Here is a 13,938-nt window from a genome sequence, read left to right as displayed (position 1 = left end):
GTCCCATGAATGTTCAGAAAATAATTTTAAATCAGAGTTTAACATAAATTATTTTTGTTAAATATAAATTTACACTATATTTAACTTCAAGTTAATCGCGTGAAAGAAACAAGCTGTTTAATCCTTTTTTATACTGTCAAACAACCAGTAAGATATCCATCGAGTATCGATAATCATAAAGAATTCTACATTACAAGTTTAATTGACTAAATGTTATTTTTAGCTTTATCCCAATTTAAAAATAAATAAATAAAACATTAAAAAAACTCACACAATTTTTTTTATAATGCACGATACACATTAATAAAAAAACTATGCGGTAATGGAAGACAACAAAAAGGGTCCAAATGAAAATATCAGCCAAATACATTTAAAAAAAATGGAGGATGGGAATCAATACTGTTGAAGTAAACCAAAGTTTTAATTTATAACCAAAATAATAAAAGGAGAATTTACTCGAGAAATTGCCATATGTAAAGACATATTAACCACCTGAATTGCTTGATTAACTTTATAAAACTCACGTCATGTTCATAACAGTTTAATATATATAAAAAAAAAAAACTGTTTTACTAAGCACATAAAACTGACGTAATATGACAGGATAAAGAAATAAAAAACCATCTGTATTCATAAATGAGAGCGTAAAATCTATAAACAAGACCTTAAAATGTTCACCACATTCTTCCAAACCGATTTGTTTCATAAAACATTAACTGTGTTAAGACAACAGTTTTTATAAAACATAAATGGCTGTATATTTAATTTTGAAACAAGGTTATACCTTGTTTCATAGATACAAGAATTTTATATTAAAATAAATCAAACAAAACAAAAATCACTGTAATCAGCAAACATAACTCACCGCAGGAAAAATGTATGTCTTAACATCTGAATAACATAAAATGCACACGAGATTAGAATTAACTGTTCTGCCGTCGAGCTAGCACTGAGAGTAAAATTTCATTGATATTCAGTCTGCACTTTGTTAGGGTGGGCATAAACAAGATCGAGCTAAAGAGAGGGGAGAATTCAGAGGAAGAGAACATGGTCGCCGGATGTCCTTCCTAGCAGACCGGGTCGAAAAACATCTACTGGCCTACACTCACTCAATAATAATTCACGGAACGATAAGGCCAGTTACGAGCCAGGATTTTTCTTACTCAAAGCCTAACTGCGAAGGAACATTTATATTCTGTTTTAAAACTTTCTCAGAAAATTTAACGTGATTTAAATTTAAAATACCTTACGGTTTAAGCTTCTTAAATCTTTTTCAGTTACTGTTCCTACTACAACACTTTTCTCACTTCAGACATGGTTAATTATCAGACAGACAATTAATACATAGAAGAGCCTTGGCTATCGATATAAATTCAAAATATTTTCCAAAGGTACAGTTTGTTTACGATTCGTAATTTTCCAGAAAATATTTCAAATCCTTTTTTTGAAAGAAGGACAAAAATCGACAATAGATTAAGATTGTCTATCGTCGAATATATCACTGCATATTTTAGTACATTTTCTACATGCAAACATGGATATTTTTGTTCAAGAACAGGGAGAAAACGCAGGAGAAATAACTACATACCTTACCCTTTGAGTTTAAGTAGTTTAAGTTCAGACAAAAGAGCTCAACTTTGTGGAAGAAATCTGGGGTTGAGTAATGATTGAGTCCGTGCCGACTGAACACAGCTTTACTATTGTTATGGATTTTACGTTAGACCAGCGATCTCAAAACATTTTTGATCGCGTATCCCTAAGACGAAAATAATTACTAGTTGTACTCCATATAATATATATATATGTGTGTGTGTGTGTGTGTGTGTGTGTGTGTGTGTGTGCGCGCACACACACACACAGCGAGAGAGAGAGATTCGTTGCTGTGCTTACTAAATCTATATATTCGGTTTTCAATCCCATCCAACAATTATGAAGAGTTTTCCTTTAAATCCGGACTGTAACGTTGTTCTTTCTTTCATGTCAATGAACTTCAATTGAAAGATGATTATTTTTATATAATAACAAGACCGGTATAACGGACCTGAGTAACGAATTCCTACCAATTAAGAAGAAAGTAGTAGAAAATATAATAATGGGAGGAATACAGAAAGGGGCTCAAAGAAACCCTTTTAGTAAAGGTAACAAACAGGTCCGTTTAACAATCGTTTTTTGTAATACTGCCCACTGACACACCTTAACAGATGTCGTTCCGTGAGAAGAGTTACCGGACCCAGGTTAGGAATACATGGGAAAGAAAGGGCTCGGTTTATCGTTCTCACGCTTAACTGGGGTCTGGTTCTGCAGGTAAAGAAGATAGATGTATAAATACTACGGGGAAGACCAGTTGAAATCAGTCTAAGCGAGACGTTATAATGTGTGTATCTGCGAGATGCGGGTCTGCGATATCAGTTTGCGAAATTCAGTTCTGCGAAATCAGTCTAAGCGAGACGTTATAATGTGAGTCTGCGAGGAGAGTTCTGCGGAATGTCAGTCAGCGAGAGTATTTTGCGAGGAGGTCAGTGAAAGAAGCAAATTCAACGGCGTACACGTTCGACGCGATAAGGGTGACATTTCTACTTATTCCAGTACATGAAAACAAGAAATGGTTCGGTGAGTTACTGTTAGACTATAAGTGAAACATATAATGTACTAAATTTCATTCAGAAACTGTTAGTGTAGTTTTATTTGTGAAAAGCAAAGATATTTGCAGTGAAAGAAATTTATACTTGTCTTATCTATTGTACTATTGCTATTAATACAAGACTAGTGATTAAAAGTGTTAAGACTAGCGGTCATGCTAATGTCTTTTGTCAATGGAAGATTTCTGCTTTTCATTATCTATCTACCTGTGAATAAATCCTGGCGATTACTTTAAATACTGTTTTGTATGTAATTACTATTTATTATTATTGTTGTGGTTGTGATTATTATTTTTATTATTTTCGTTTACTATTGTCATTATTATTATTGATTTGTCTTGTTTTACTTGTGTTCTTAAACTAATAAATTATAATTATACAAACATTTTCAATTGTCAATCTCTTAATTATCCTGATCGAGCTGCGAACACGCGACAGTAATTTTCAGCAAATTAAGGTCCAAATACAGAGATAGAAGAACAATTGCTAAAATTTACAGGAACCAAACAGGAACAGTAATAATTGAAAAACATAAGAAAGAAGCCGTAATAAGAAAGGGAGTCCGACAAGGATGTTCCCCCTCCCCGTTACCTTTTAATCTTTACATAGTACTAGCAGTTAGTGATATTAAAGAATAATTTATATTCGGAGTAACAGTACAAGGTCAAAAGATAAAGATGCTACGATTTGCTGATGATATGGTAATTCTAGCTGAGAGTAAAAAGGATTTAGAAGAAACAATGAATGACATGGACGAAGTCCTACGCAAGAGCTACCGCATGAAAATAAACAAGAACAAAACGAATGTAATGAAATGTAGTAGAAATAACGAAGATGGACCACTGAATATGAAAATAGGAGGAGAAAAGATTATGGAGGTAGAAGAATTTTGTTATTTGGGAAGTAGAATTACTAAAGATTGACGAAGCAGAAGCGACATAAAATGCTGAATAGCACAGGCGAAACGAGCCTTCAGTCAGAAATATAATTTGTTTACATCAAAAACTAATTTAAATGTCAGGAAAAGATTTTTGAAAGTATACGTTTGGAGTGTCGCTTTATATGGAAGTGAAACTCGGACGATCGGAATACCTAAGCAGAAAAGATTAGAAGCTTTTGAAATGTGGTGCTATAGGAGAATGTTAAAAATCAGATGAGTGGATAGTGCCAGATGAAGAGGTGTTGCGGCAAACTTATGAAAATATAAGCATTTGGAAAAATACAGCTAAAAGAAGAGACAGACTTATAGGCCACATATTAAGGCATTCTGGAATAGTCCCTTTAATATTGGAAGGACAGGTAGAAGGAAAAAATTGTGTAGGCAGGCAACGTTTGGAATATGTAAAATAAATTGTTAGTGATGTGGGGTGTAGGGAGTATACCGAAATGAAACGACTAGCACTAGATAGGGAATCTTGGAGAGCTGCATCAAACCAGTCAAATGATTGAAGACAAAAAATATGTAAATATTATATATATATAAAAAAAATTATTTATTTATTATTTTTTTAAGTTATAATAATACAATTATTTTTTTAGTAGTTATATTACTGCTAAGTTAAAATATGCTTTTAATGCTGTTCAGCCGAGGAGCATAAAAGTAACTTGAATTATTGAATGAGGCAGTGAGACAGTGAAAGTATGAAAGTAGTTTAGTTGTTTTTTCAGTAGTGATCAGAAGATGGCGAAAAGCAAGGGCTCTTTGATTGCCAAATCTGACCAAAAACACGCTGGAAGGGCGGAGGAGAAGGTAATTAGTTTTTACTAATTACGTTTTTTTTGGGTACATAGAAATTTAAATTAAGCACCATTGAACTATAATGTTTTTAAGCGGACATTTTATTAAGTTATTATCTAATAATACTTTTTTCTTTTTCCTGTTCAGGCTCCGAGAATTACCGTTCAGGTATTACTTCAGAGGATGAATAAGGATGATAGGTATGTGTGTAAAGAAAGTGTAGTATTGTACAGTCTGAGTTCGAACATTCCTGAGATGTGTGGTTAATTGAAACCCAACTGCCAAAGAACACCGATATCCATGATCTAGTATTCACATCCGTATAAAAGTAACTGCCTCTACTAGGACTTAAACGCTGGAACTCTCGACTTCCAAATTAGTATCTAATAATACAACAAATATTATCTGTTTTTCAGCACATTGTGCTTAAAAACCGGGTACCGTATTCTTGAATGTGATAAAGCGTAGAATTAGATTATTATCCTGCTTCCAGCTATTCTATTTGATACATTTTTTCGGTTCTTTATTTTACAGAACACTTTAACCATGGCCTTGAAAAGGCTAGGAAAACATTTTCTGGAGCAGCACTCCCACTAATTTTAACTACCAACCGCCACTGAAAACGACAAAAAAACTCGATCAGCATCGGCCTCAGAAAAAACAAAAGATACAAAAAACATTTTCTGGAGCAGCACTCCCACTAATTTTAACTACCAACCGCCACTGAAAACGACAAAAAAACTCGATCAGCATCGGCCTCAGAAAAAACAAAAGATACAAAAAACGTATCAGAAAAGGTTAAAAGAGTGGATCTACTTTTTTTTTATAAAAAAGAAACAAAACAAAACAGGCGAACAACTTCCGTGGTACGGATGCGGTGAATGCGGTATATATTTCGTGGACTAACAAAAATTAGGATTTTTTTGCAATTGTGAGAACCTATCTAAATAACACGCTATATATCCTTCGAAAAAATAAAATTGTAAAACATTTTTCAAAACGCTGATGTGAACTGATCTAATAAATCTATCTGCTACTAACATCACGATAACCAGATATTAAGTTGCATTATTTAATTTTAATTAACATTTATTTCTTGCAAAATATCGGTGGTAACTTGGCTACTTTATATTATCGTGTTCGTGTGAAAGACTTGCCGTCGAACAGTCGTACAAATTCGCGAACGGTATAATAAATAATTTTGCTTTTAAAACATATACAACAATTATATTTACACTTCCGACCGAGTATGGGACTTAAACGCCCGACTCTACTCGTAGTGAACGCTTATCTATGCGTATACAGTAAAATATTTTATCCTTTGGTTAATTTACACAGCTTTCAAAACCCCGAAATTAAAAGGAGTGAATTGCGTAGATGTCCCTTTTCCTTTTTAACGACCTATAAGTTTAACCTCACTCGTTTCCTTCATTAAAAAAAAAAACTTTGATGTGGACATCACATGACTTCCTTGTGCACCTATTAAATAACATATACACATATTTTGCTGCACTTCATTAAAATTTATTTCATTTGAAAGTGAGATACGATCCTCCAATTCTTTAATAACGTGCACAGTTACACAATTTCATTGTAGTGGACACTACATTGAATCAAATTTTTTTGTGGTGTCCGTATCAGCATTTTATATTAGTTTATATTAATTTTGATTCCCGTCGCTCAAATAGTTATGTGGTGTTACGTGAGAACGTGTCGAATCCGTAACCATAGATACAGCGGTTCGAATCCGACTTCATATACATACATTTTTTTAATTTAAATATTAATTTATTAATAATTAATTATTAACCTCTATAAAAATGTTTGAATTAAAATGAAAAGTACATAACATTTTATTTCACTAATAACTTCTGATTTTTTTTCTTTATTGTTATTATTGAATTACTATTAGTGAATACATTTTTTTACAATCAGAGGTTAATAATTATTAATAAATCAATATATTTAAACTAAAAAGAAGGAAATGAAGTCTGATTCGAACCGATGTGCCTTCCCCTCATAAGATCCAAATATTTCATTAATTAAAATTTAATTTGCTTATTACTCTGGAACCAATGAAAATAAGTCCCACTTATGACATATCGTTGAAAAGTTCTCAATGAGAGCTTACCACTGAGGAATTACTGCAGTTAAGAAAACGCCCAAAATCCAAAAAAGAAATAGGATTTTGGGCTTTTTTGAACACTTTCTTTCCAGTCGATTGCAATCAAAAGAGGAGGTGCACAACTAGATGTTACAACAAAAAATTTTAAATCCAACATTTCAACTTTCTACGGCTAATCGTTTTAGAGTTATGCAAGATACATACGTACGTACGTACAGACGTCACACCGAAACTAGTAAAAATGGATCACGGATGGTCAAGATGAATATTTCCGTTGAAATCTGAAAACCGAATTTTTTTCGCGATCACAATACCTCCTTTACTTCGTACAAAGAAGTAAAAACGCGTAAAAATTAGTTTTATATATTTCTACTAAAATAATTTGTTGCAGTCGTTAATTTTTTTGGTAGATGTGACTGATTGACCAAAGTTACTGTAACGGTTACCTCATCTTCCCGATGGGGAAGTAAAAAGTAGTCCGGCGTGAGCAAGTCGCATCCCCTTTATCCACTGCCTTTGGAATGAGGTCGGCAATCAGCATGTACCAGACATCCCTCCTAATCCTGAAAGAGGTTGAGCATTCGGTTCAAAGGACAGTGAAAATATTTTGTAATAGCAACTGACATGTACAACTTTTGCGCACTAAACACACATGATGAAATATTGTTTTGATAAGTTAATGACCTAAGGTCAAAACGATTAGAAAACTCTAAAATAACAATATTATCTGACTAATTTAAAGCAAAATATCGTTAGTTAAGAAAATTTTGACAGATTTTATTTTAATTTTACGTAAGTAGGATTATGTAATGAACTAATAATATTAATTATATCGTCACATGCAAATATTACTTAAAATTGCATCCTAACAAATTTTGTTCATTTTTATGTAGATATTCATATGTAATTCTTAATCTTATCTTAATGCATGTTTTCTTTCTTCTCGTGACCTGCCTTACAGAGCTGTAGAGTAATACGAAGCCAGATATATTAAACCTCTTATTTAATTCAATTATATACTCTTCTCTGTGAATGAAGTATAATGTAAGGTTTCCTGTCTGTTAGTACGCAGAAGCCATTTCTTGATACAGTTCATACAATGCTAATAATAAATTTATGTACAATGAAGTAACAGATAGTCTGGGCCACTTTACTTATTACACGAAAACAAATTTAGCTTTAAATATTATTTTAATTAAATATTAGAAAGGTTAAACAATTCGAAACAAAAATAAAATTAATCTATGGATAAAGATAAATTAGACATAAGTTAAAAATGGCTTTAATATAATAAATTTAAAAAAATTAAGTTATATTTTGATACGGATTACTTTTATCAGTCATTAAAAGAAATGATCAGGACATTACGATACTACACAGTAGCCAATATTGCATTGAAAGTTCTGTCCTCATAGTACTTGCTTAGCATTTGAAATTTCGAGAGCACTAAAAGGAATTTAAAAAAATCAAAAGATTTAAAACATTAAAAATGCAAAATATAAAAATAACACTGTCCAACAATAAAAATGTTTCGGCTTCAAAAATAGCTTATTCTTATGTATTTCCGTCTGCTGAATTCCCGCCAAATTATAGGCACAGCAAAAGCCACAGATCGTTTTTTATTTTTCAGTCATTCTCGTATAATTTAAAAAGAGTTGCAACATATATGTGGAGCCCATGACTTATCTTGATCCCCAACCTTTATACCAAAATAATGCTAATAGGCAGTCTTCACAAGAGCCGTCAGATTGCGATTCTGTGTCAAAAATGTTATTTCACCACAAATGTAACAAAAATTATTCACTGAATTTACACATTTTCGTGGCATTTTGATTTAACAAATTTTTCACTTCAAAAGAAATCACGGTAATTTTTATAGTGATTTTTGAATTCAGCAGATGGAAATATATAAGAATAAGCTATTTCTGAGCCCGAAACATTTTCATTGTTGAACAGTGTAATTTAATCTGTTTTGTATCCCTGGTAAAAACCAAATTTATTCTTAATTTATGGGAAGTAAAATATAATTTTCGTAATTTCAGATAAATTTCTATATCAGATAGTTTCTGATAAAGTTTCTAATAGTTTCCGATTTGTTTTGCTTGTAAAATTTAATTTTTAAAGTACCCAGTTAGCGATGTATTTTTGTGTTTATTATTCGTTCTATCGACATTAACGGAAATTTAATACGGTTCCTTTAAGCGGTTATATTAGATATCTAATCTCTATTCGGCTGATAGCTACCTAAAAAGTTAAGCCTACTCGTATAACACACATAACCAACGCTGGGCAAAGTTATATGATTTCTATTGACTGTTGTATTTAATGTTAAATGTTAACTCTGATGAAGCGTTCTGTACTGATATTAGTGCACAATTAATATACAAAAATGCATACTTGAGTTTACATCACTTGAAAAATTAAATCCTTTTTTGTGTAAGTAATGTAACATTACTTACTAAAGTAATATTCTTTAAATTACAAATAACCTTTTTTGTTTTGTTTAAAATCTATCTAAATCTTTTTCCTTCATTATAACTACACCTTTAAAATCAGTACGTGATAATTATTTCTGTAGAAGGTATATTATATTACCACATAATGAGTTTAAACCAGTAATAAAATAAATACACGATTCTTAACGTTGACTTAAATTTGATACGTACTGCGCTCATCGATTATAATTTTAGAACATTAAAGTACACAATTTATACAAATTTTTTTTGAATTCGTGCTACGTTTCTGTAATACAAAACATATTACGGACATCAGGGTCGCTCAACGTTACGGGTATGAAACAGTAATACGAAAAGAGTAATACTACGTTCGTTCGTATGTATTGTTTAATCGTTTATAAAAGAAAATCGCATGATTTTTTACCTTTCTTGAATCAAACGGTTCTACAAAATGCAATACTCAATATAATAATACAGTTCAAAAGCGACATATTAGAGAAAATATTAAAACTCTTGTTAAAGATAATCTTGTAACTTTCTTATCTCCAAAAACATAATTTACCACTCCCAAAATCAATAATTTCAATAAAATTACAAACTTACAATCGGCCTTATCACACAGAAAACGATAGGCGCTCTTCGAGACGTTTTAGATCTTCAGTACCGACTTAATTTCATTTAATCCTGACCGAAACTGCACGCAACTGCGATAATCGCAGTGTCACATATGTTATATGTATTATTATAATTGTTTTAACATCGAATCGACGAGTTTCTGAAAGGAGATTCCATCTGCAGGTTGCATTTAAATATTTTTGATTACCTTCAACAATAACATCGGTTAAACTGGTGCTCTATGCCGACAAGAGTATTAGAATATAATTACATATAACTGAAAGAGAAATTTTTTAGACGGTGGGAATATATCACGCTTTCCTGTCACTCTTAAATTGAAACTGTAATTTCATTTTCTGACATATTTTAAATTACGTAACTTTTATAAAATCGATTTAAAATTATTAACCATAAATATCGGTAATGATCGCATCGTACTTGTTAGGCTATTCAACGGTTACAATATTCATGTAACTATTGAAAATTTTAAATATTGTCTCAATTTTAAACTCCGTATAATGAAGTTAATTTTCATGAAATATAAAAGATTAATATTTGTTTACGTCATAACGTAACTTAATCAGGTCTTATATTAGGGTCTTATATTAGGAACCGGTTTTTTTAAATGTAATCTCAGTTTAAAAAAAAAATATTTTTTTTTTTTTTAAGAATTGTGATTCGTGTAAAAAGTATATTCACAAAATATTCATAAATTCTACGTTTTGTAGTGCAAACATTTTATTTAATTTATTGTTTATTTTGTACCGTTCTGCTGTAGTAAGCTATATTGAAAAAGAAGAATGTAACCGTAGAGAAGTTTTTATTACAGTACAATACGACTCACACAGTCGTTTATACGCACTTGACAGAAGGTTTTTTTGTAAGTTGTACACATTTTACAACGGTGATTTGTTGAAAAATTTGCTACTTGAATCGACCTGTTCGGGACAGGTGAAAGTTATTTTAAGACAGAATTTTTGTGTTTTCAAAGTCATTCATCTATAAACATGGATTCATTAAATCGCGTGTTTACAAGAATCTTTTGTTACTCGTTTCATTTCACGTATTCACAACCAAATAAAACAAATGAAATCTATAACCACCACTCAACAGATGATAACTAGCCAGATAAAATACAAAGACACAGCAGCACGGGACATTTGTCCAGGTTTTGCAATTTTCTTTTTACCTCCTGAACTACCGATAGGTATTTTTTCAGAGGATGAGATGAATGATTAGTAGCTTGTAAAAATACCATGCTTGACCGGGATCCGAACCCGGGACCTGCGGATGAAAGGCCGAGACGCTACCACGCGCCACGGAGGCTGGCAGGTTCTGCAATTAGTAGGGAGAGAACAAACTCCCGCTACGCTTGCGTTCCGTTCTATATTCACAAGTATTCGTCGGATAATTAGCATATTTCTACAGTTTTTTTTATTTTTCCTAATTTTAAAATTTTATTTAAAAGGATAGTTGCCGCGTAACCCCATTTGTACCACCCCATTTTGTTTTGCTACTTGGAGTGAAAAAAAATCGATTCTGAACAGATGAGGATAGGATACCTTCAAGGATTGTTAAATAATCCATAAAATTAAGGAATGCTAATTTTCTATTATGTTTGTCTGCCGTAATAATTATTAGATAAAACGAGCAAAAAGATATTGAAAAATGCTTTCAAGTCGCAATCCAAATCGCTCTGTAAAATTGCTCTATGGTTATCTCATGATCATTAAATTTTATAATGTGCGCAACACCAATTTCTCTACTAACGTGCTAATCTTGCACGTGCTGATGGTCAATAGTTCGAGCTCTAGCCGACCGATTATATTTTAATGCTAATCCGTACCGTTCCCGGGCGCGTTCTAACATTACATCTGGCCCGGCTCTCCGTAAATCTAACTAGATGCCGGTGCACTCAATTCATTACAAATAATTATGTTTCAGAGTGTCACATAAACCAATCGATGTCACAATCTGAAAAATAATATACAAAAATATAATGCGGAAACCGCATGATTTCCTTGTACGCATATTAAATTACATATATGCATTTTTAGAAGTACATAAAGTTTTATTTCACTAATAACTTGTGATTTTCTTCATATTTTTTTTATATTGTTATTATTGAATTGTTAATTGTAAAAAATCGTTAACTATCAAAGGTTAATAATATTAATAAATCAATATATTTAAATTAAAAATAAGGAAATGAAGTCTGATTCGAACTGATATTCCGATGGATGAAGGAACCGATATACCTTCCCCTTGTAAGATCCAAATATTTCATTAATTAAAACATTATTTGGCTGTAACTCTGGAACCGATGAAAATAAGTATCACTTATGGTATATAGCATATTATGGTATATGGTATATATGGTTGAGAAGCTCTCGATGAGAGCTTACTACTGCAGTTAAGAAACAGTCCAAAATCCAAACAATTTGGTCAGTCGATTGCAATCAAAAGGGGAGGTGCACAACTAGTTGTTACAACAGTCCTAAATACAAAATTTCAGCATCCTACGGCTAATCGTTTTTGAGTTACGCGAGATAAATACGTACGTACAGCCGAAACTAGTCAAAATGAATTCAGGGATGGTCAAAATGGATATTTCCGTTGAAATCTGAAAACCGAATTTTTTCGCGATTACAGTACTTCCTTGTATTTTGTACAAGGAAGTAAAAAGTGAAGGGCTGGGTTCAGCCCTTCACGAGAGCGAGAATACCGATTCTGAATAGCTGAGGATAGATGTACTGAACCGACACGTAACCACTTAATCATAAATTACCGAGAAATTTATCTAACATTCTTATAAGCATTAATACGAGAATGTTGTGTATTAAATCATGCAGACCTGTATTCTTAGAACTGATAAATTGACCGATAGCAAAGTCGTTTATCCAACTGTGGTGAAATCCATATTTTTCCTTATTAATAAGTTTAACTTGTTAAAACTATTACGCCCTTAAATTTAATGAAATTGTAAATAGTTTAAGTCACTACTATTAACTGCAACAAACAAACGAAAAACCTACACAAAGAAAAACACTTTCCTCTGGTTTTATTACATTTGTTAACGTTTTATTTAAAATAGGTATTTGGTTATAACCATTTTATTTTGCTCCTTGGAGTGAATAAAACATTATTTTTATTAAAATGAGTCAATTGCACGCATGTACAAAAAAAAGATAATAAAAAAAAATATAATTACATAAACTATGGGAGAGAAACTGATGACATCAATTTCTTGATTTACGCGCTTTTAATTAAAAATAATACAACATAAATGACCGTCAAAAAACTCATAAAACAACATAAATGACCGTCTAAAAAAAATAATTTTCTTTTTGTTAACTGTTTCGTAAACCATAGATAACACTGATTTTTCTGAGAATAATTATAATTAGTCTACCGTAACTCAAAAACTTTTAAAGCAGTTAAAATGTTTAAACAAACAAGTGATAGCAAACCGCAATCTATATCGAGTTATATTTTTACTCACAATTTCGACTTGTGTACTAAAAAAAAAACTAAAATTAAAAACGGGCTAAAAAACTCTTTTAAAGATTGGGTAAAATATTCAGTAAATTAAAATATAATGTTGTTGATTTTAAAAACAGTTAAACAGAAAAATTATTGGAGGCAAAAAAAAGAAAGAAAATATGATAACAGTTAAATAATAGAAAGTTACGGCTATCGACATAAATTACATGATAAATAAAGATATGGCTTATTTTTAAACTACAGGCTTAATATTTTAACGTAAATAAACTTACAGATAATGAAAGTGGGGAAAGAAAACTAACGCAGCTACTTATCGCAACCAACGCGTGCTTTCTTCAGTCGATGATGGGATTCACACCGGTAGAACACAGAGCGACAAACACCATTCCTATAATAACAATACGATCAAAACAAATACGAGTGCTACGATATTACTAGCCGGTTTACCATTTATTCACCCAGATAGCGCTCGTGCTGGTGAACACGTGAACACATTAATAACATCCATGCCTTGAATGAATGTACTAGTGCACGTACAATAATATTCAACAATCGATTGCGATGAACTATGTGAAGTCAGAATGATTAATTTACGTGTTATTAATGGTAGCAGATGGCCTTTCGACTCGTATTTCTATAACGAAGTTTAATATCGATGATTTTCTGACATTTTGTTTTTGATGTACTCCCTCGAAGACTCAAAAATTTCCATCATAGTTTATGCAACAACTTACTACTACGTGGTTTTTATCACGTCTACTACTAGTTAATTTGTTTTTCCATTTATATGTATGAAAAAATACCGAGTTTTACTTTTGTCATAACCAAGACAGAAAATTATTCGTTAGCATGTGTTTCTAA

At 31.7% G+C, this 13,938-nt stretch overlaps 1 protein-coding gene across 4 annotated transcripts in view; it reads right to left on the bottom strand.

Moving 5' to 3' along the window:
• LOC142334307 (uncharacterized) overlaps positions 1–13,508 on the bottom strand; it is a 47,840-nt gene extending 34,332 nt beyond the window's left edge. Inside the window, exons 1-2 of one of the 4 annotated variants that reach the window (XM_075382238.1) lie at positions 13,350–13,506; positions 6,949–7,065 (exon numbers count right to left, since the gene is read on the bottom strand). The gene's annotated coding sequence lies outside the window, so the exon portion shown is untranslated. Of the gene's footprint in view, positions 1–865; positions 978–6,948; positions 7,066–13,349 lie in introns of those variants that run through there. The other 3 variants (XM_075382237.1, XM_075382235.1, XM_075382240.1) reach the window with 3 other exon arrangements.
• Positions 13,509–13,938: the final 430 nt, after the last annotated feature.

This window comes from Lycorma delicatula, chromosome 1 (assembly GCF_047948215.1).
Source record: "Lycorma delicatula isolate Av1 chromosome 1, ASM4794821v1, whole genome shotgun sequence".
In the NCBI taxonomy this organism is placed as follows: domain Eukaryota; kingdom Metazoa; phylum Arthropoda; class Insecta; order Hemiptera; family Fulgoridae; genus Lycorma; species Lycorma delicatula.
Note: the sequence above shows the minus strand (reverse complement) of the source record. Positions and strands in the feature narration are given on the sequence as shown.